This window comes from Acomys russatus, chromosome X (assembly GCF_903995435.1).
Source record: "Acomys russatus chromosome X, mAcoRus1.1, whole genome shotgun sequence".
NCBI classification, from domain to species: Eukaryota; Metazoa; Chordata; class Mammalia; order Rodentia; family Muridae; genus Acomys; species Acomys russatus.
In genome coordinates this window covers 73,933,395-73,954,693 of record NC_067169.1, presented here as the reverse complement: position 1 = coordinate 73,954,693, position 21,299 = coordinate 73,933,395, and positions in this window count along the sequence as shown.

The window sequence follows — 21,299 nt, the reverse complement described above, 5'->3', positions numbered from 1 at the left end:
GGAGAAAATTTTTATAACTGAAATAATTTTCATATATTAGTTTCAATACTGATTTGGGGCATTATGGTCAATTTCAATTTTCCTACGTTGTTTAATAATATTATTTTATATTTGAATATTTTTGGAGAGGAATGGAGAAGAGTTTTACTTTTGATAAGTTGATTTCTGTCTGAACTGGGAACTACCAAGTTCTCTTGTATCATTCTAGGTATTAGTTCCTACCATATTGGTTCTACAGGGGATCTGAACACAATTGAGTATATACACTTTGAAAGAGAGATAATGAAGAATAAATATTCATTTTTTACAATTGTGTTTTAGCACTGAGGATTTTTGAAGATGATACAGATACACAGGACATTTTCAACAGATGACCTTAAAGTGCACTAACATTTCAGCTGACATTTTCCTACATGATTTATTCTTTGCCCAGTGGTCAGACAGTGAATCAGTCAAAGTGACTTATCCTGACTCATGAAAGGGTGAAAAGGTATGTTCTCTGTGACTCAATACCTTCCCTGGGGTGACTCAGGAAGCACTTTTCAAAGATGTATTCTAACTTTTTAGCTGGTCTATATTTCAAATCCTTGAAAACAAAGAAATCAAAACAACAAAATAAATAATGTTTAGTTATTATATTTGTAAAACATGACTCCTTCAGGACTTGATGGTATGTTTAAAATTCATTACCTCTTTCTCTCCAACAAATATGTGCATATTTTATTTATTATGAGAATGAGTCCAATGACATTTTCCTTCTAATTTTGGATTATGGGCAAGAAAATTATGCACATATTTGAAAATCAGGCAATATTTAAAATTCCATGAAGATTGCTCAAAAGGAAAAAAAACACTCCATGTCCAGAAAAATTTGACATTAGAAAACAAAGCAATTTATTTCCTTAAAAAAGTAGCTAGCACTGGGAAAGTGACAACTCAAATAGATTTAAGTGTATAGAACATGTTTTCTTTTTTCTTTTTGCTAAAAGAAGCATATCCAGGCAGTGTCTATAAATAACAAGGTCATTTGCTTTAGTGAGAAAAGCCAATTTGTTTTCTCCAAATAAGCACATGCAGCAGCTGTTCTTACCAAGTGCCAAAGCTTTGGCAATTGTAAGTAGAGAGAAGACAAAGGCTGCCTACCAGGATTTCCCCGCCCCCCTCTCTGGAGTTGGAATTCCACAGGTTTCAAGAGCCATACAAAACTATTCACTACTTTAAAGGGTGGGCAAGTTCAGTTATAAGAGTTCATTATTCAGGAGTGTGAAAAGTCCTCCCAAATCAATGTAAAAGAAGACAGAGTATACAATAGTTGTCAAGGAACAATGGAAGAGAAAGGAAAGCACTGGGCAGTCCATTAACCTCTTTGTCTTATGTCAAAGACAAATCAGTAGTGAAAGGAGAGGGTAACACTGAGAAAGGAAAAGAAAAGCTCTGACTCTACAAATAAAGAAGGCACCTAGTAGATTTGTTAAAAGCATTATAGAAATTAATTCTTTTCCCACATCATCTGTAAGAGTTTATGTCTGAAGAGCAAATAAATATATAGCGTTTGCTTACGAGAATATGCTATGGTCCAACTTATACACACAGACACACACACACACACACACACACACACACACACACACACAAACACACACACACACACACAGACACACACACACACACACACACACACACACACACACACACACACACAGTGAGAGAGGGGGGAGGTCTGCTTCTTTGAAATGAAATGGAGATGTGGAAGTAGCCTCAAGGATACTCTCCTTGAACCCTATTGATAGATTTCAGTAACTACAAGTAGATTAAAGCATTAGTTCTTCAGAGATTAAAACTATTGTCATTTGATTAGGAACTCTATTAGAGTTTAAAGCAACAGTTTTGGCCTGTTCCATAAACATATAATAGTACTAATGAAAAAAATAGCAACAGTGAAATAATGTTAACATTCATCTATCAGCATATAAGGCCTACAGTTCTGTGTTCTGGCTATAAAATTCATACCTTTGTGTACAAAACAAGAGAGGGCTGGAGCAAATACCACACAAAGGAATAGGTTAGTGTTTTTTTCCACACTGCAACAGTTTAATAATTTTTGAAATGTAGAGTATATTCTGGGTTGTTGATACAATTGTTTGCTAGATAATTGCTTTGAGCTCTGGGCAGCTTATGGTAGGGAAAGATTTGCAGAAACAATCATACATTGTGCAAGTAACTAGAAACTTCCAGGAGCTGTCATTGACCATAATGTTGATGCCTATCTAAAAGAAAGAAATGACAAATCTGTGTCTGTTATGTGAGAAACCATATTGTGTTTTTGGCATGAGAAAATACTTTTAAATGATATTTTTGAAAGCTCAAATTATCTCAGAGTATCAGATATCTACACAAATCTCCAATGCTGCTGTTAACTCTTCAGCATCCTCAAGTATATTATAGAATGAATGTGTGTATTCCTCCAATAATTCACAGGTTGAAATCTTAACTCTCAATGTGATGATACTTAAGATGATAATTCAGAGAAGTAATGAAATTTGCGTAAGGCCAGAGAACAGCACTGCCACAATGGGAATAAATGACCTTATAAAAAGAAGACAATGTAGTATTCTGTGTGTATACAAAGCAACAGTCATATGAGCACACTGAGGTGCTAGGTAGCTACAAACAGAAAGAACATGCCTTAGAACAAAACCTACCTTGGTCTCTCAAGCCTCCATAATTGTGAGAAATTATTTAGGTAATTTCAATCAGCTAGTCAATCTCTTTCTGTTATGACAATCCAGGCTGCTTAGCATAAGACTCAAAAAATGTGACCAAAAGACAAGATTGGAATAACTTCTGAGTTTAGGAATAAGAAAGATAAAATGATCAAGCATTAGGCTTACTAAAGCAAACTTCAAACTGGGCATTGTTCTGTATGCCTTTGATCCTCGCAGTTGGGACACAGAGGCAGGCAGATCTTGGTGAATTTTTGGACAGCTTGGTCTAAATAGCAAGTTCTAGGCCAGCCATGGTTACTAGTAAGACTCTCTCTATTTAAAATAAATGTACATTTTGCTCTTGGAAGTGATAAAAGCTGTGCATTTGGGATTTTCAGTGCTATTTCCTGGTAATTAACTTTGTTTATATAGAAAAATGGTAAATGCAATAAAAAAGATATAGAAAAGATCAAAGAAAGCCAAAGAGACTTAGAAATATTGCATAACAACATAAGTTGATGGGGCCAAGGTTAATCTTTACATTGAACTTTGCTCTGTATATGTCACTATCAGCAATAGAAGATGGTAAAACATATTTTGAGTTTTCATGGATTTTGGAAATAACTCCTAGTTTTAAATTTCAACTTGAATATTTATTGGGTATTATGATCATAGACAAGTGTGAACTGTGTATGACAGTTTCTGAAAAACAAGGATACATGTTATATTATGAGAATTAAATTAGTGAATGCATATAAAAATGATAGTACATATATATACATACAATCATTCTTCACAAAACATCTTGTTACCTCCAGAACCCATATAAGACAGTAGTACTATAATACAGTAGTGCAGCTAAAGATTCTCATAGTAACATAGGCACGATGTTATAATTAATTATTCATGCTATTTTGGTAAAGCTAATATAAAACTGAGTAGTTTTATAAGGATCAGCATATGTAGTTATAAATTGTATATAATACTTGATAATAAATATCATACTATCTATATTCTACTTTAGCAATAATTTTGGATATCATTAAATCTGATTATAAAAAGACATAGCAGAAAGCAGCCTCATATGCATAATAGTCAACATTTCTTGACTACTTTATAAGGCCAACTTGCATAGTTGATGTATATGATACAGTTTGTACAACTATACTCCGTGATATGCATAAATTAACAGCATTACTTAATGACAACTTTCTCCATATATATCTATCATTAAGTAATCTATGACTGTGCACATATGTATGCTATAGTTATTCATGTTTTTATTTATGGTAACAACTATTAATATGTAGATGCTAAAAGAAAATTTAAAAAGTATTAAAATATGAGATTTATTCAATCTCTTGATAGTTATTGAGCTCCTAGTATTGTTAGATATTTTATTAAATGATGAAGGTTTATAATTTGGTACAAATATGTTTAGTATTGCAATATTTCTTTGATGGATTATTCCCTTGATCAGTATGAAGTCACATTTTGTTTGTTTGTTTGTTTTTCAAGATAGAGTTTCTCTGAATAGTCCTGGCTTTGTAGACCAGGCTGGCCTCAAACTCCCAGCAATTAGCCTACCTCTGCCTCCCTGAGTGCTGGGATTAAAGGTATGTGCCACCACATCCAGCTTGAAGTTACATTCATTATTTTATTATTAGTTTTGGTTTGAAGTCATTTTATCAGACACTAGAATAGCAATTCTTGTTTGTGCCCTGGCTTCATTTCCTAGAATACTATTACCAATCCTCTTAGAAACAGTATCTCTTTTGGGTGGTAAGGCGTGTTTCTTGGAGGCAGAAAATTGTGAATCCTGCTTTTTAGTTATCCAGTCTGCTACTTTGTGTCTTTTGACTGGAAAGTTGAAACTATCTATTTTCAAAGTTACTATTGACAGAAGTAGAGTGATTACTATCAACTTGTTTATTTTATTCTGTTTCTTTTGTGTCCTTTGCTTAGCCACTGTGCCAATATTGTTTTTTCTCCCTAACATCTGTGGTTATATTTATCCTTCTCCTCATCCTGAAGTATTCCTTGCAGTATAGTCTGTAAGATTGATTTGGTGGTCATAATATTTACTCTGTTTTTTATCATGGATGCTTTTTCTTTTCCTTCAATTTTGATAGTTTTTCTGGGTATGATACTCAAGACTGTCATTTGTGGTATCTTAAAGCTTGTAGTGCATTAGTCCAAGCCCTTCTGGTTTTAGTCTTCACTGAAGTCAACTGTTATTCTGAAAGGCTTGTCTTTCTATATAGCTTGTTCTTTCTGTCTCGAAGCTTTCAGTATGCTTTCTTTGTTTTGTATACTTAGTGTTTGGAATAATTATGACATTGTGGAATTTCTTTCCTGGCCATGTGCATTTGATATTCTGTTTTGCCACTTTGACCTTAAAAGCCATCTCTTTTTCTAGATTTGGGAAATGTTCTGTGATTTTGTTGACAATATTTGTAGGCTTTTAATGTAGATTGCTACTTTTGTATAACCATGATTCATAGAATTTTGTCTTTTCATAGTGTCTCAAAGATCTTTCATTTTATATTTGCTATTTTAAAATTTTTTATCATTGTTTTCAGGTATCCAATTCATCTACTTTGTCTTTAAGTCTTTATAGTTTGTCTTCCATTTGATACATTGTATTGGTGAGTCTCCATGGAACTTTTTACTTGATTTACTCAATTTTTCATTACAAAAATCACTTCATGTGAATCCACTGGTAAGAGGAATGGAGGGCGTCTCTGATATAGACTCTGATACCAATTTTTTTATGACTTTCCCCTAGCAGGACTGCCTTGCCAGGCTACAAGGGAAGAGGACATGCTCAGTCCTGATATGATTTGATGAGCTGGGGTGATTGGGAACGGGGCTCACTTTTTCTGAGGAAAAGGAAAGGGGAGAGGGGATAGAGGGAGGGAGAGTGAGACAGGAAGAGAGGAGGGATGGTTCTATGACCAGGATGTAAAATGAATGAATGAATAAATAAATAAATAATAACAAACGTTACTTCAGTTTTGGTTTTCTTCAAAATTTCTATCTTTTTATTGAATTTTATTTTGTATCCTGAATTGTCTTTCTAATTATTCAACCATTTGATTCTTTTTTCTTCACTTTTATTCTGGCACTTATTTATATCTTTTCTGATTTTTTAATATATTTGTAAGTGTTATTTGGTGTTTGCTGTCTGGGGTGTTTTCCTCCGTGGACATTACCACAAAATTACTAGTTATGGGAGAAGGTATATTATTTTCTTTATTTTGTAGTGTTTGCTCATAGTACTAGGGCATATGGGGTTATGTCATTGGTTTCACTCTTGGTATTGATGACTGGCCCACCTTTGCTTAGTGAATATTTGGATTTCTATTTGCTGTTTCTCTAACCTGGCCTGTTTTGACTCTTCTGGGTGGTATTTGAAGGACATTTCTGGGAGCATTCAGTGCTGATATATGATTCAGGGATCAGAAGTAGTTCTAGCTCAGCTACATCAAGGTGAAGTTTCTGCCTTATGAACAAACCCTCTGCATAGCTAGCAATTTTCCAAAAATTTAGACTGCAGTGCCTGAGAGAGGGAGATTGAGATTCCCAGTGAAGTACTGGGCAATAGAACTCAATAAGGAGCTTCAGATAACAATGTCTGTGTTCCAGAGGGAATAAAAAGAGGAACAATACTTTGGAATATGTCAGGGCCTCAGTACATGTCCTCAGATGGTAGTCTCATGAATTACAGAGGGAGGAAGAAGCTAGTAGCTACCTGCTACCAAGCTAGTGCCTACACTGGGCTTGGTTTGGTCTTTAAATGGAAGCAGTTTGAGGTCTTAGTTCTTCTCTTGAGATGCCACACCATTGCTATTTGAGAACCTGCCTTATTCAATTTCCTTAGGTTGATAATGACAGTGTGGTATCACAAGAGAAGAACAGAGAGTGCTAGTTGGGGAACTCAGAACTGGGTTTGGCACAGTCCTTCCATTGGGCTTGTTTGTTTGCTTCGGCTTTGGTTTGGAGCCAAATACCAAATCTGGGGCTTTGTGTATGCTTAGCAAATACTCTGGTACTGAGCTACATACTCATACCTTGTCTATGATATTTTAGCTTTGTTTTGGAAGATGATATTACTGGGAAAAACTGGAACAGAGTACATGTAGTATTCTAAGCTTTATTCTTATAGTACATGAATCTCTAATTATCCCTGAGCAAAATGTTTAAGCAAAATTAATTAATGGATTTGATAAACTAATTAGAAAATAAAATTAATTACCTAAGGAAAAGACATATTATTCTCCAAATTTGAATGGAAAAAAAAAGAGAAACACAGAAAAAAAGTCAATCAGTATAATAGGATGGAAGAAACCAATGTGACAATAGAATTCAAATAGAAATATTTTAGTAAACACCAAAAATTACGTATATGGTATATAGTAGAGAAATTCCAAATAAAAAGAACTATAGGTTATTTCAAAACAGCATTCTAAAACATAAGAACAAGAACAATGAAGTATACAAAGAGTTGAGAAAGGCCATATTTCAGGAAATATTAATGTAAAATAAAAGCATTTATAAGTGCATCTTTATCAGACATAACATACCTTGTGCTCAAAGAATCATGACAGATTATGGGAGATACTAATTAATAATGAAATGGACAAATTTAGCAGGATGACAAAATAATTCTGAATTTATAATGATATAGTTTTAATGTGTGAAGTAATAATTGAAATAATTACAAGGAATAGCAAACACACATGCTACAATATGTCAGGTTCAAAAGAAACCAGGACAAATGGCTATCTGTAGTTCCTCTTAGCATACCAAAGCATATGCTGGCCTCCTTGTGATACTGTAATTTCTAACATCCTGGCTTTTCTTAGCCCTCCACCTAACTTAAACTTCTCCAGTTCATATGCTTCTCTTCTCTAGCTTCACATTCTCTTGTAGCACTAGTTGTCTCTTTCTCTTCCTCTCTCTTTCCTTCATCTCTTTACTCTCATGGTCAAGTCCAGTCTTCTGGGCATGTTCAGTCTACTACTTTGTTTTCTGCTCTGAACTCCTCTAGGTGTCTTTGGCTGTACTCTCTCTCATAAGTACAATAAAAACTTTCCCCTCAACCATAACTTGAAGAGATCATGTCCTAAGTTTATACATCTGGTGCTGAAACCCTCACTTTATACATATGGTACCAAAAACCTCAGCATATTCACAATCAAAATAGACAGGACCTAAGCCTCCTACACATGTATCCAATGGGCAGCTCAGGCGTCATGTAGATCCACTAGTAAGGGGAGTGGGGGCTGACTCTGACATGGACTCTGCTGCATGCTTTTTGATGACATTCCCTGGTGGGGCTACCTCACCAGGCCACAGGGGAAGAGTATGCACTGAGTCCTGATATGACTTGATATGGGGTAAGTGGGTAGGGGGGCTTCTCCTTCTCTAAGGAACAGGGGAACAAGGAGGAAAGGGGAGGCTACAATCAGGATGTAAAGTGAATAAATAAATTGATTAACTTTTAAAAATCACATGCAAGTTTGAAAATATTTTCCTTTAATTACAGTGGAAATATTACAACATATAACTCTGGGAATAAAAACAACAGTACTGACAGGAAATATGCTATTTTAAATAAATATTCATGGAATTAGAAATGGTACATCAAACTCCAAGAACTTAAAAGGGAAATGATAAAAATATCAAATTAATGAAATGGTAATAGTGAATGAACTTAACAATGTCGAATGCAAGTTTCTTGAATAGACCAGTAAAATATATAATACTATAAGAACTTTGGTCAAAAAAATAAAAAGTATAAAAAGGTGACTATAAAGATACCAGGAGACAGAATATTACAAATATATCTTAAATATGAAAATTTTAAAAATCATTTGACACTCCTTAATTAAAAATGGAAAAGTGGAGGGAAGGAGAAAAGAACCTGGATGTGACAAGAGCTCCACAAGAAGACCAACAGAGCCAACTGACCAGGGTCAAAGGGTGCTCATGGAGACTGAAACACCAACCAAGAACTATGCATAGACTGAACCTAGGCTCCCTACACAGAGGCACCCTATCATAAGTTTGGCCTTCATGTAGATCCCTTAGTAAGGGGAGTGGGGACTATCTCAGACAGACATGGAATTTGTTTCCAGCTTTTTGATCATTTACCGTTGGTGGGAATGCCTTGCCAGGCCACAGAGGAAGAGAATATGCTTGGTCCTGATAAATTGATGAGCTAGGGTGGATGGGGATGGGGGCTCCCCTTATTTAAGAAATAGGAGAGGAAGGATGAGGAGATTTGGGGAGGTAGGATTGGAAATAGAGGAGAGATCAGGGCTATGACCAGGATGTAAAATGAATAAAGAAGAAGAAGAAGAAGAAGAAGAAGAAGAAGAAGAAGAAGAAGAAGAAGAAGAAGAAGAAGAAGAAGAAGAAGAAGAAGAAGAAGAAGAAGAAGAAGAAGAAGAAGAAGAAAGTTTAAAAAACAAGAAACCAAGTACACTACCACAGAGGGTGAATATGCTACTTAAAAACTAACTCTCACATAATTTAATAATAATATCAATTAACAAAACTTTTATAATTTTAAGGGTTTTTAATCAAAAATAGATTTTTTTCATACAATATATTTTAATTAAGCTTTCCCTTCTCACAACTCCTCTCAGATCCTTTCTGACTTCCCATCTACCTCAATACACACACACACACACACACACACACACACACACACACACACACATTTTTTTTCAGGAGAAAAATGGGCTATTGGGAAGGGATATTGCTTTATTAATTTCTTTCTCTGCACTTTTGTCTTTTGCCTACAAGAGTGCTACTGATTGTTTTTAGTTAATTTTGTATCCAGCCATTTTGCTTGAGGTATTTATCTACAGTAAGAGTTCCCTGGTAGAATTTTGGGGTCACAGAGGTAAAATATCATTTCACCCATGAATAGTGATATTTTGACTTCTTCTTTTCCAATTTGTATCCCCTTGATCTCCTTTAGTTGTCTTATTGCTCTAGCTAGGACATCAAGTACTATATTGAACAGATATGGAGAGAGTAGTCAGCCTTGCTTGTCCCTGATTTCAGTAGAACTACTCTAAGTTTCTCTCCATTTAGTTTGATTTTGGCTATAAGCTTCTGTATATTGCCTTTACTATGCTTAGGTATGTGCCTTATATCCCTGATCTCTCCAAGACTTCTAACATGAACAGGTGTTGGATTTTGTCAAATGGCCCTTTCACAGCAAATTGGGAATAATGATCTCTCAAAACCCAGCTATACCACTCCTGGGCATATACCCAAAAGATACTTCACCATACAACAAGGTCATTTGCTCAACTATGTTCATACCGATGCTATTCATAATAGCCAGAAACTGGAAATAACCCAGATGCCAATCATCAGAAGAATGGATAATGAAAATATGGTGCATCTACAGAATGGAATGCTATTCAGCTATCAAAAACAAGGACATAATGGAATTTGCAAGCAAATGGATGGATCTGGAAAAGATCATCCTGAATAATGTAATCCAGACCCAGAAGGACATGGGTGGTATAAACTCACTTAAAAGCAGATAGTAGCCACATAATACAGGATAACCATATTAGAATCCACAAAACAAAAGAAGCTAAGTAACAAGGAGGACCCTACAGAAGATGCTTAATTCTCATTCAGAAGTACAAATAGAATAAACACTGGAAGCTGTAGAAGAGAGACAACAGGACCTACCATAGAGGTCCTTTGAAAGACTCTACCCAGCAGGGCCTCAAACTGGATGCTGAGACTCACAGTCAAACTTTGGGCAGAGCAGGTGGAGTCTTATGGAAAAATGAGGTGATGGAAGGACCAGGAGGGGACAGGAGTTCCACAAGAAGACCAACAGGCCCAACATATCTGGGCTTAGGAATGCCAGCAGAGACTGATGCACCAAACAAGGACTATGCATCAAGAAGACCTAGGCCTTTGCTCAGATGTAGTTGATAGGCAGAACAGTCTTCTGGTGAGTCTCATAATATGAGGAGGAGTAGTTACCTCTGACATGGACTCTGGGGCCCACTCATTGATCACTTTCCTCAGGTGGGGTGGAAGCCACAGAGGAAGAGGATGAAGGCAGTCCTGATAAGACTTGGTAGGCTGGGATCAGTTGATAGGGAAGAAGGCTCCCCCTCTCTGACGACTAAAACACAAATCAGAACAAGATGAAGCAAACAGACTACCAGGAGAAAAAGAACCAAAGAAAGAGCACAAGAAACACAAACAGATGCAAAACCACACATATTGGCATGCATAGAAATCCCATAATAATACAACACACCAGAAAATCATAATATATACACAAAAGAGCTATAAGAGAAAAAAGAAAAAGAAAAGAGAAAAGGGAAGAAGGAAAGAAGAAGAGAGGGAAGAAAGGAAGAGAGAAAAAAAGAAAAATTAAAATAGTTCCCAGACAAAGGGAGAACAACTGCAAAACTACTATTGAGTTTGTTTTGTTTGCTGGGTATGGGGCCTACCCTTAAAAATGGTTTGTATTCATGATGAGACTCCTTTAAAGAAAACTAAGTTTTTTATTTGTGAGTGACTGTCATCTGGAGATAGCTCCTGTGTTAGGGATGGAGGCTTATGTCCGTTTCCATTTCTCAGTTCTGGGATATCAATTGTCTTGGACCACTTCAAGTCTTGTGCATTGGCCAAAGTCTGTATCAGTTCATACGTACATCAGTCCTGCTGTATTTGGAAGGCCTTGTTTTCTTCCTGTCATCCAAGCCTACTGGCTTGTAGAATCTTTCTACTTCCTCTTCCAAAGGGTTCCCTGAGTTCTGAGGGGATGGATTTGATGGAGACGTCCAATTTCATATTGGGTGTTCTGAGGTCTCTCATTCTCAGTACTTGTTCTGTTGTGAGTCTCGGTATATTTTCCCATCTACTGCAATTTTAAGGTTTTAAGTGCAAGATCAAAGTGTTTGCTGGTTCAGTGTCTGAATAATACCTCTCTCTCTCTCTTTCTCTGTTCCATAGGCAGTGCCTTGAGGCTTTATCTTCACATGATATCAGGGACAAACAAACAACCTCAACCATATTTAGAAAGGTGGCTCTTCATGAGAGTTCCAACTATACCTCAACTACTTCCTAAAGACTTTACCTCTATCTAGTATCAAACGATATTAGAACATTCAGACCATAGTAGATGATGTGAAGTTCCAGTATCTAGCAGTAGTTCTCAACGTGTAGGTTGCAACCTCTATGGGGATGAAATGACCCTTCACATGGGTGTCTTGATATCACTGAAAAATATATATTTACATTATGATTCGTAACAGAGCACAATTACAGTTATAAAGTAGAAGTGTAAATAATTTTGTGCTTGAGGGTCAACACAACAAGAGGAACTGTCAAAACATTAAGAAAATTAATCACCACTGGTCTAGCACTTAATCATATATCACCCTTGGCATCACTGACTTCATGGGCTGTAAACATTCCTTGCTGCCAAACTGCCCACACTTGCCAAGCCATCTAAGGAAGCTAATCATCTTTTTTCTTCATTTACCTCATACCTTCTTCTGTGTGTGGTTTGATAAGCTATGCAGAAGCTGCCTCAGCTGAATAAGGTTTCAGTGTCTTTTCATGTTCTCTTGACAGAAAATGTCAGTGTTACTGCATTCATCATGTTGCTTCTGACTACTCACAGAACACATTATACCCCTGGTAAGAATTGCATATAATCTATGAAACCACTTTATGAGCTATCCACCTCTATTTTATTCCTATGCCCAAATTGATTTAAAATTAAGAAGACTTTCAGAACCCCTTAAAGAAGCATATTGAAGAGTGTTGGAGAAGGAATCTAAAAGTATATCAATAAGGAGTGCATGATTGAAACATTAAAGACTTGAAAACTCCAAGCTTCCAGACTAAATAAAGTAGAGTATAAATGCTAAGTAAAGAGACATATAAGCATTTCATCCTTCCTTTTAATTGACAGTTTTGAATTTTTAAGACTTAGGTTCTGGGAATAATATCAATAAAATATATTATAACTGACTGAGGTACTGGGGCATAAATGATTTTCCAAATGTCAGATTACAAGATCCATCCTTATTTCATTTTACCTAGTTGAGGGTGCATTGAAAAGAGTCAAGAGTGCATAATGTAGAATCCATAACGTTAAAAAATTCTATCAAAATACTAGATAAATGTACTTTGGTGGTTAATAAGAAAATGATAATTAATTTTATGAATAATTGTAAAGTGACAGTTCTTAAAATTTATTTTGTTTTCCAATCTGTGCAGGGGCTACATATTCTGGCTTGAAAGGAGGATCACAGAATCAAAGTAGCTTTTAAAAATAGCCTTCTAGTATTATGTGCCACCAATTCTGGGCCAATATTTATCTGGAAAATGTGTTACTACTACATTTACTTGTTTGGAATCTCATCTCACAAGGTACAAACACTGTAACAACGGACAGAGTTCATCTCAGTACATGCTAAGATTTTTTTCTTGGAAATAGCTTCAAATAATGGGCCCACATGAAAATGCAATGGAGAACTTGCCTATAGTATTATTGAACTATGTATAGTAGAGACCACAGCAATAAATTGGGAATTCCTACCACTATTTAATGCAAGGCATTTTATTGGATGCAGGAGAGTAATAGATACTCTATTAAAGTAGTTTTTGTTAAGATAATATTTGTAATATTATGTCAGGACAGAGTCTAAGATCATAGATTTTTTAATAATTTGGAGCATTACGCTCAATAATAATATGTTGCTCCTTCTTTACCTTGTTATCAGATGCATAAGCCTTAGTGTCTTGAATAAAGTTGTAAACTAATCTGAGATAAAGCCACTCATGTTTTGCCAATTCCCTGTCTATTGACAGAGATATACATAGCTCATATAGGAAGACTAAGGCTTGGACAACTGCATTTCTAAATAACTTACATATAATCCTATGAGGCTCAATGTTGTATTTAAATTTTCTGTTTACTTTTGCCAAATGAGTACATACCTAAAATACATTAAACTTTATTATATTATACAAAAAATAATTTAATATTTAATTTTGTTTCCCTACTCTGTCCTCAAAAATATGATGAAATAGATTCAGCTGATAAATGTTATGAATGCTAAAGCCAAGAGTTTTCTCCCTCAAAAGTGTACAATAATTGAATAAAGATTTGCTACTTTATCTTTTTTTATAAAAGCAGAAGAAAAGCACTCTAGCAGTTTGGTCTCCACTGGGGTGTGGTATGCCCACCATGCTACAAAATTGAATGTTGACTCAAAATCCAAAATGCTCTCACCTGCGTCATTGCTTTTCTTCTCAGAAAACTTGGATATTACTATTTCTTTTTGATTTTTAAAAATACTCTCTAGTGTTTCTTAGACCTACTGCAGAGGTATCATAGTTTCCTCTTTCATTAAAACTATAAGTCTTCAGTTGGAGAAAAAAATTCTCTGGATGATATGCCGCCTCTCTCTCTCTCTCTCTCTCTCTCTCTCTCTCTCTCTCTCTCTCTCTCTCTCTCTTACACACACACACACACACACACACACACACACACACATATGCATACACACGCCACACCACACTTATATCTCAGCCAAAGTGTCTGCTCTTGTGTTTACAGGTCTCCAGAGAACTACCAGAAATGAATTGGCTAGTAGAAGACTACAAAAATGGGACAGCGTGATATGAATTGCCTTATTGCTTCTGATTTTTAGTGTAAGTCTTCTTCTCAGACTGTACCTTTTTATTTCTCTCCCTGGAGGATCTCTATGATATAACAATGATCCCTGTATTTTTCATCATATATTGTACCTGATATGTTGACTTTTGAAACAACTCATAAAATTTATTCTATATTGATGATCTGATCATTCCTAATATGAGGACATGACCAGTTATGGATTCCTTAATGAATTCATTCCTGCTTGTTATACAAATACCTTTTGGCTTCTATAAAAAGCATTTTCTTTTAACCCTTCTTTGTGTTTTTTTATATCTTTGAAGTCATCTACATACAAACTTACTCTTTCAATTCTGATTTTTCACTTTTCAGGTATCTGTATCTTGTCATACATGATGATGATAATTAATATTAGAGATAAAATTGGGAACCATTTATCTAAGGTGCTTGATTTCATGAAGCTAGTACACTGGAAATAAAAATAGTCATTTAATTATAATATAATGGGGATAGAGAAATGTCTCTCTCAGCAGTTAATAATGTCTATTGTTATAGAGAACTGAAGTTTATTTCATAGTACACACATAAGGAGGCTCAGAATTTCCTTTAATTTCATCTCTAGGGATATCTGAGACATTCCTGAAGCCTCTGTAGATGCCTATACTAATGGATGCATGCAGGCATGCATATGAGCACATGTGCACACACATAAACAAAACATAAAAGCAATCTTTAAGAAATTATGAAGTGATAGTAAAGGCAATATACAGCAAGCCTATATCCACCATTAAACTAGATGGAGAGAAACTTAGAGCAATTCCATTGAAATCAGGAACAGGACAAGGCTCTCAACTTTCTCTATAACGCTTCAGTATAGTACTTGAAGTCCTAGCTAGAGCAATAAGAGAATTAAAGGGGATCCAATTTGGAAAGGAAGAAGTCAAAGTATCATTATTTGCATAAGATATCATAGCATACATAAGTAACGCCAAAAATTCTACCAAGAAACTTCTACAGCTGATAAACACCTCCAGAAAAGTGGCTGGATACAAAATCAACTCAAAAGTCATTAACACTCCTGTATACAAAACACAAAAGGATTTGAACTAAAAATGATCATAATGAGTGAGTTAACCCAGAAGCAGAAAGACTCAAATGGTATATACTCACTTATATCTGCATACTAGCCCAAGGGGCATGTCCCATGAAAGTCTTCACTAACCAGGAGACTGGGACCGAAGGGAGGACATCCTATTGGGACTCTAGATGAGAGAAGCATGGGAGAATGGCAAAGTTGAAGGATTCAGAGTATCCTAGAAACCTAGAAGAAGAAAATTATGATAGGCAGATTTGGGCCCAGAGGTCCCGCTCAAACTATGGCACCAGCCGAGGACAATACAGGCCGTAAACTTCAAACCCCTACCCAGATCTAGCCAATGGACAGGAAATTCTCCACAGTTGAGTGGAGAGTGGGGTCCTACTTTCACACGTACTCTGGTGCCTCATATTTAACCATGTCCCCTGAATGGGGAGACCTGGTGGCACTCAAAAGAAGGATAGCAGGCTACCAAGGAAAGACTTGATACCCTATGAGCATATAAAGGGGGAGGAAGTCCTCCTCAGCCACAGTCATAGGGGAGGGGAGTAAGGGGAAGATGGGAGGGAGGGAGGAATGGGAAGATACAAGGGAGAGGATAACCATTGAGATGTAATATGAGTAAATTAATAAAATAAAATTTATAAAAAACACAAAAGGGCTGAGAAAGAAATTAGGGAAACTCCACCATTCACAATAACCACAAAAAACATAAAGTATCTTGGTGTAACTCTAACCAAGTAAATGAAAGTCTTGTACAAAAAGAAACCTTTAAGTCTCTGAAGAAAGAAATTGGAGAAGATATCAGAAGACGGAAAGATCTCCCAAGCTCATGGATTGGTGGATTAATATAGTAAAAATGGTCATTGATTCAATGCAATTCCCATCAAAATTCCTACATAATTCTTTACAGACATAAAAATAACAATTCTTAACTTTGTATGAAAAAACAAACAAACAAACCAAAGAACCCTGAATAGCTAAGACAATCCTGTACATTAAAAGATCTTTTGGGATTAATCTTAATTCTCTTTCAGAAGGGCAAATAGAATAGAGACTGGAAGCTGTTGAAGAGAAGGAACAGGAAGGGATCTTACCATAGAGGTCTTCTGAAGCAGTGCTGACACTTACAGTCAAACTTTGGAGTGAAGCACAGGGAGTCCTATGGAAGAGTTACAGTATAGAATAGCCTGCAAGGGACAGGAGCTCCACAAGGAGACCAGTGGAGCCAACAAATCAGGGCAGGGGTGGGGTGGGCTCCAGAGACTGATGAACCAAACAAGGACTATGCATGGTAAAGACCTATATCCCTTGCTCAGTTGTAGTCAATAAGCCGAACAGTTTCCTTCTGTGTCCCATAATATGGGTAGTAGGAACTACTTCTGTCATGGACTCAGGTGCACATTCGTTGGTCAATTCCCCCCTGCAGCCTTGCCAGGTAACAGCGGAAGAGGAAATAGACAGTCCAGATGAGACTTGATAGACTGACGTTAGATGATAGGGGAAGAGGGATCATTCTTTCTGAGGACTATGGGAGTGGGGGAGGGGGATGAGAGAATGAGGGTTGTATTGAGAGGAAACAAGGGAGGGGCTACAATTGAGATGTAAAGTGAATAAATTAAAAATTAAGATTAAAAATTATGGTGAAAATTGTATCCTTCTTCTCCAGTGCTACCAATAAAGTTAAAGTGTGAAACTATATGTAACAAGAAGTATGTGTGTGTGTGTGTGTGTGTGTGAGAGAGAGAGAGAGAGAGAGAGAGAGAGAGAGAGAGAGAGAGAGAGAGAGAGAGAGAGAGAGAGAGAAGAGAAGGAGAGAGAGAGAGAGAGAGAGAGAGAGAGAGAGAGAGAGAGAATGATCTGTATGTGAAAATTCTCCTATAGGGTGTGTTTTGAATGCTTGGTTCTAAATTTTGGTGCTGTTTCAGGAAGTCTGGAATCTTTGGGTGATCGGCTTAGAGGAAATAACTCAACAATGGTATTTTTGGAAAGCTATCTTACCCTGGACTCCTCTGTCATCCTCTGCATCCTAGCCACCATGAGATGAACAACCTCTTCATCTACATACCCCAACACACTGGCAAGAATTTGTCTGCCTTGCCAAGGTCCCAATAATGTAGAACAAAGTAATCTTCCACTGGAATCTCTGAAACTATAAGTCCAAATAAATCTTTCCCCTTAGATGATTTCTGTCAGGTATTTTGTCACAGTAATGAGAAAAGTAACTAATAGAGCATTTCTTTGAAACAGCAGCTCAGGATTAATCCCTCTATTAGTTTACAGAATTTCCCTTTATTTTATTTCTATTTTAGCAGAAATGTTAGACATGGAAAATATCTTGAACTTTCTCCTTTGTCTATGATACTTCAGAAATCATTATTGTTTTAAAGATTCTCTACAGATAACAAATAGAGTATTTTGAGACTTTTTACCTCATATTATATCCAAAACACAAATATGGCATGATCTACAAACACCTATGCACTATTTGGTAATATTTTTAATTAGTGTTTTATTTTTCATGTTAATTATTTTGAGTTATCTCAATACTATATTTCAAGAAAAATAATTGATTTATATGTCTATTTAAAAATAAAAAATACTATAATAGTAATAGAAAATTTATAGTTATGAATCTGATTTCAGCTTACCTTTTGCATGTATTAGAGAAAAATTAATGCATATACATACAAACTCTTGCGTTCAACTTATATATTCCTCATCTGCATATATCACAAATACATGTCACAGAAATATTTATTTCCAAATGTAACTTATGGTAAAAATCAATAGGTAGATATTGAAACCTATTATAACTTACAATTATTTTCTTGAATAAATAACAAAAGGAAAGGCTTTATAGCACACTCCTGGAAAAAAAGAAGATCAATGAAACTGATCTACTTTGTTAGTTTTTAACATAATACCACCCTTAGTTACTGAGTCTGTCCATCAATTCAAAAGGTAAATAGAAACATTAACATCAGATTTATAAGAAATAATTATCCTATTGAATGGTAATTGAATTAAATACATAGTTCTCATATACTTGTTATATAGCTACAGCAGAAATGCTACAAGATCTGAATGATCAAATATTTCTGGTGTATGAAACATTCAGAAATGCCATGACTAAAAGGTAAATAAGTGTTAGATTTCTCTAAAACCATTAGAACTTCTAGAACATTCTCTAAGTCTTCTGTTATGATTTATGAACTATCATATTTAGTGTGGTATAATGAATTGTGCTTTCTCTAGTTTGGGGAACAGTATAATTGGCAGAAAAACATGTATTCGGGAGACCTGAGTTTCAGTTCCCGATTTTTATGATATTTCACAAGTCAAGACAAGGTTCTGAGCTTCAGTTTCCCCATCTTTAAAGTCTAGGAAATATTCCTTGTCTTGAAAACTTCATAGATGGGGGTGAGAATCATAAGACTGCAGCTTGATGATCCAAAGTTTTACACATGAGTGAAGTGTTCACTAATAATCCATCAACTTATTTATTAATGATAATAAATGAGAGCAGTTAACTTTGAGTGGGATACATTTATAAGTCATTTATAATAAAATACAGCTTATTCGGTCCTTTTGTGGATGTGGTGGTTTGAATAGGTATGACCCCCATATGCTCATGTGTTTGAATGCCTGGACCATGGGTAGTGGCACTATTAGGACATGTGGCCTTGTTAGAGGAAGTGTGACACTGTGCAGACATACTTTCAAGTCTTTTTTAAAAAGATTTTTATATTATTATATATACAGTGCTCTGCCAGCATCTTCACCTGTAGGCCAGAAGAGAGCATCAGATCACATTATAGATGGCTGTGAGCCACTATGTGGTTGATGGAAATTGAACTCAGAACCTTTGGAAGAGCAGTCAGTGCTCTTAATCTCTGAGCCATCTCTCCAGCCCACTTTTCAGGTCTTTTATATATTTAAGGCACACCCAGCCACACAGTCTTCCTCTGCTTCATTTGGATAAAGATATAAAACTCTCAGCTCCTCCTTCAGCACTATGTCTGCCTGCACACTGCCATGCTTCCTGCCATGTTGATAATAGGATAAACCTCTGAAACCATAAGCTAGCCCTATTTAAATAATTTCCTTCATAAGAGTTGCCATTAGGGCTGGAGAGATGGCTCAGCTGTTAAAGTCTAGGCTCATGGGCAAAAATATAAGAGTTGCCATGGTCATGGTATCTCTTCACAGAAATGAAACCCTAAGAGAGCAGGTCTGACCAAACTCTGTATATGCCAGAGTCCCTAGCAAGATATAACATTTCTAAGCTAGGAACTGGGAACTTTAGGGAATATATCTAGAAAAATGTCTTTATATTTGAATCGTAGGTTCAAGCTTTCATTTTCTTTAAATGCACAGAAATTGATAATTCACTTTGAGCAACACATTGATGTTATTTAAGCACACAAGATGAATGTGACTTATTAATCCAAAACTTGCCAAAATGTGATATTCTGAAAGGTTAGACATACTGGAGTTCTCTGCCCACAAGAATATATATTGCTATTTAATTGTCAACAAATTGTCAACTTTTGTCTTTTCATTTTTATCTTCAATATTATGTGCATAATTTGTTTTTGATGCAGGTGTTACTGACCACTTAAAGTCAGATAAATAAACATTTCTGAGTTTTGTGACATTTTCTTCATTGCTCTGGTTCTCTTTTCCTGTTTTTATTCTTTCACTTCTCATTGTAGTTTCTATTATCTACTCCCCCAAAATCCATATAGGCGCTACATTTCAACATTGTATGATTTTCCTAAGTTTATGATTTCTTATAATTTAAAGATTTTTTTCTTCCTTCAGTGATTTGTACAACAGGCTTTTGTTTTTGGAAATAAAATCTCAATTAAAATGAGCTTGTCTCCTCGGCAATAGGATCTTACTTTTTTCTACTTTGTTTTGTTTCATGACCTTTAAACTATTGCATGGTGAGGACACTTAAGTTGGGAGAAAATGAATTTGAATTATTTTCTCTACAACTATTACCTACAATATGACATTCTTTCTGTCTTGGTGTTTCTGTCTCTGTCTCTCTCTGTGTCTCTGTCTCTCTCTGTGTCTGTCTGTCTGTCTCCTCTCTTCTTCTACCTGCTAGGGAGAAGAGGACAGAAAAAGAAAGATTTGGATGAAACACCAAACCCATTGCGCTGGAAAATCTCACATACAAAAAATGAAATTAGAACCACATCTATCACCCTGCACAAAAGAAGAATTGCAAATGCATCAAACACATCAAATGTCAAGCTTATAATGTAGAAAACGTTAAAAGAAAATAAAATGTAGGTAAAGACTTTCTGAATAGGATTCCATTTGCTCAGGAATCAAGATCAAAGTTGATAGATTGAATAACATAAAACTAAAAAGCTTTTTTTTAATAGCAAAAGAAATAACAATTGAGATGTAATATGAAACAATTAATAAAATATATTTTTTAAAAAAGAAATAACTAATTGAAGGGGAAAGCCACTGATTGGGGCATATTTTTGTAAGGTATACAGCTGATAGAGGATTAATATTCAGGATATACTAAGAACTCAAATATCAAAGAATTTAAAAAAAACATTTAAAATGGGGTATGGATCTGAAAAATGAGTTTTTACAAGAATAAATAAAATGCCTAAGAAAAATGTTTAAAATGTTCAACATCTGTGCTGGATAATTTTATGTCAAGTTGACACAGGCTAGAGTCATTAGAGAGGATGGAACCTTGCTTGGGAAAATACCTCCATAAAATCATGCTATAGACAAATCTGTTGACAATTTCTTAATTATTGATTGATGA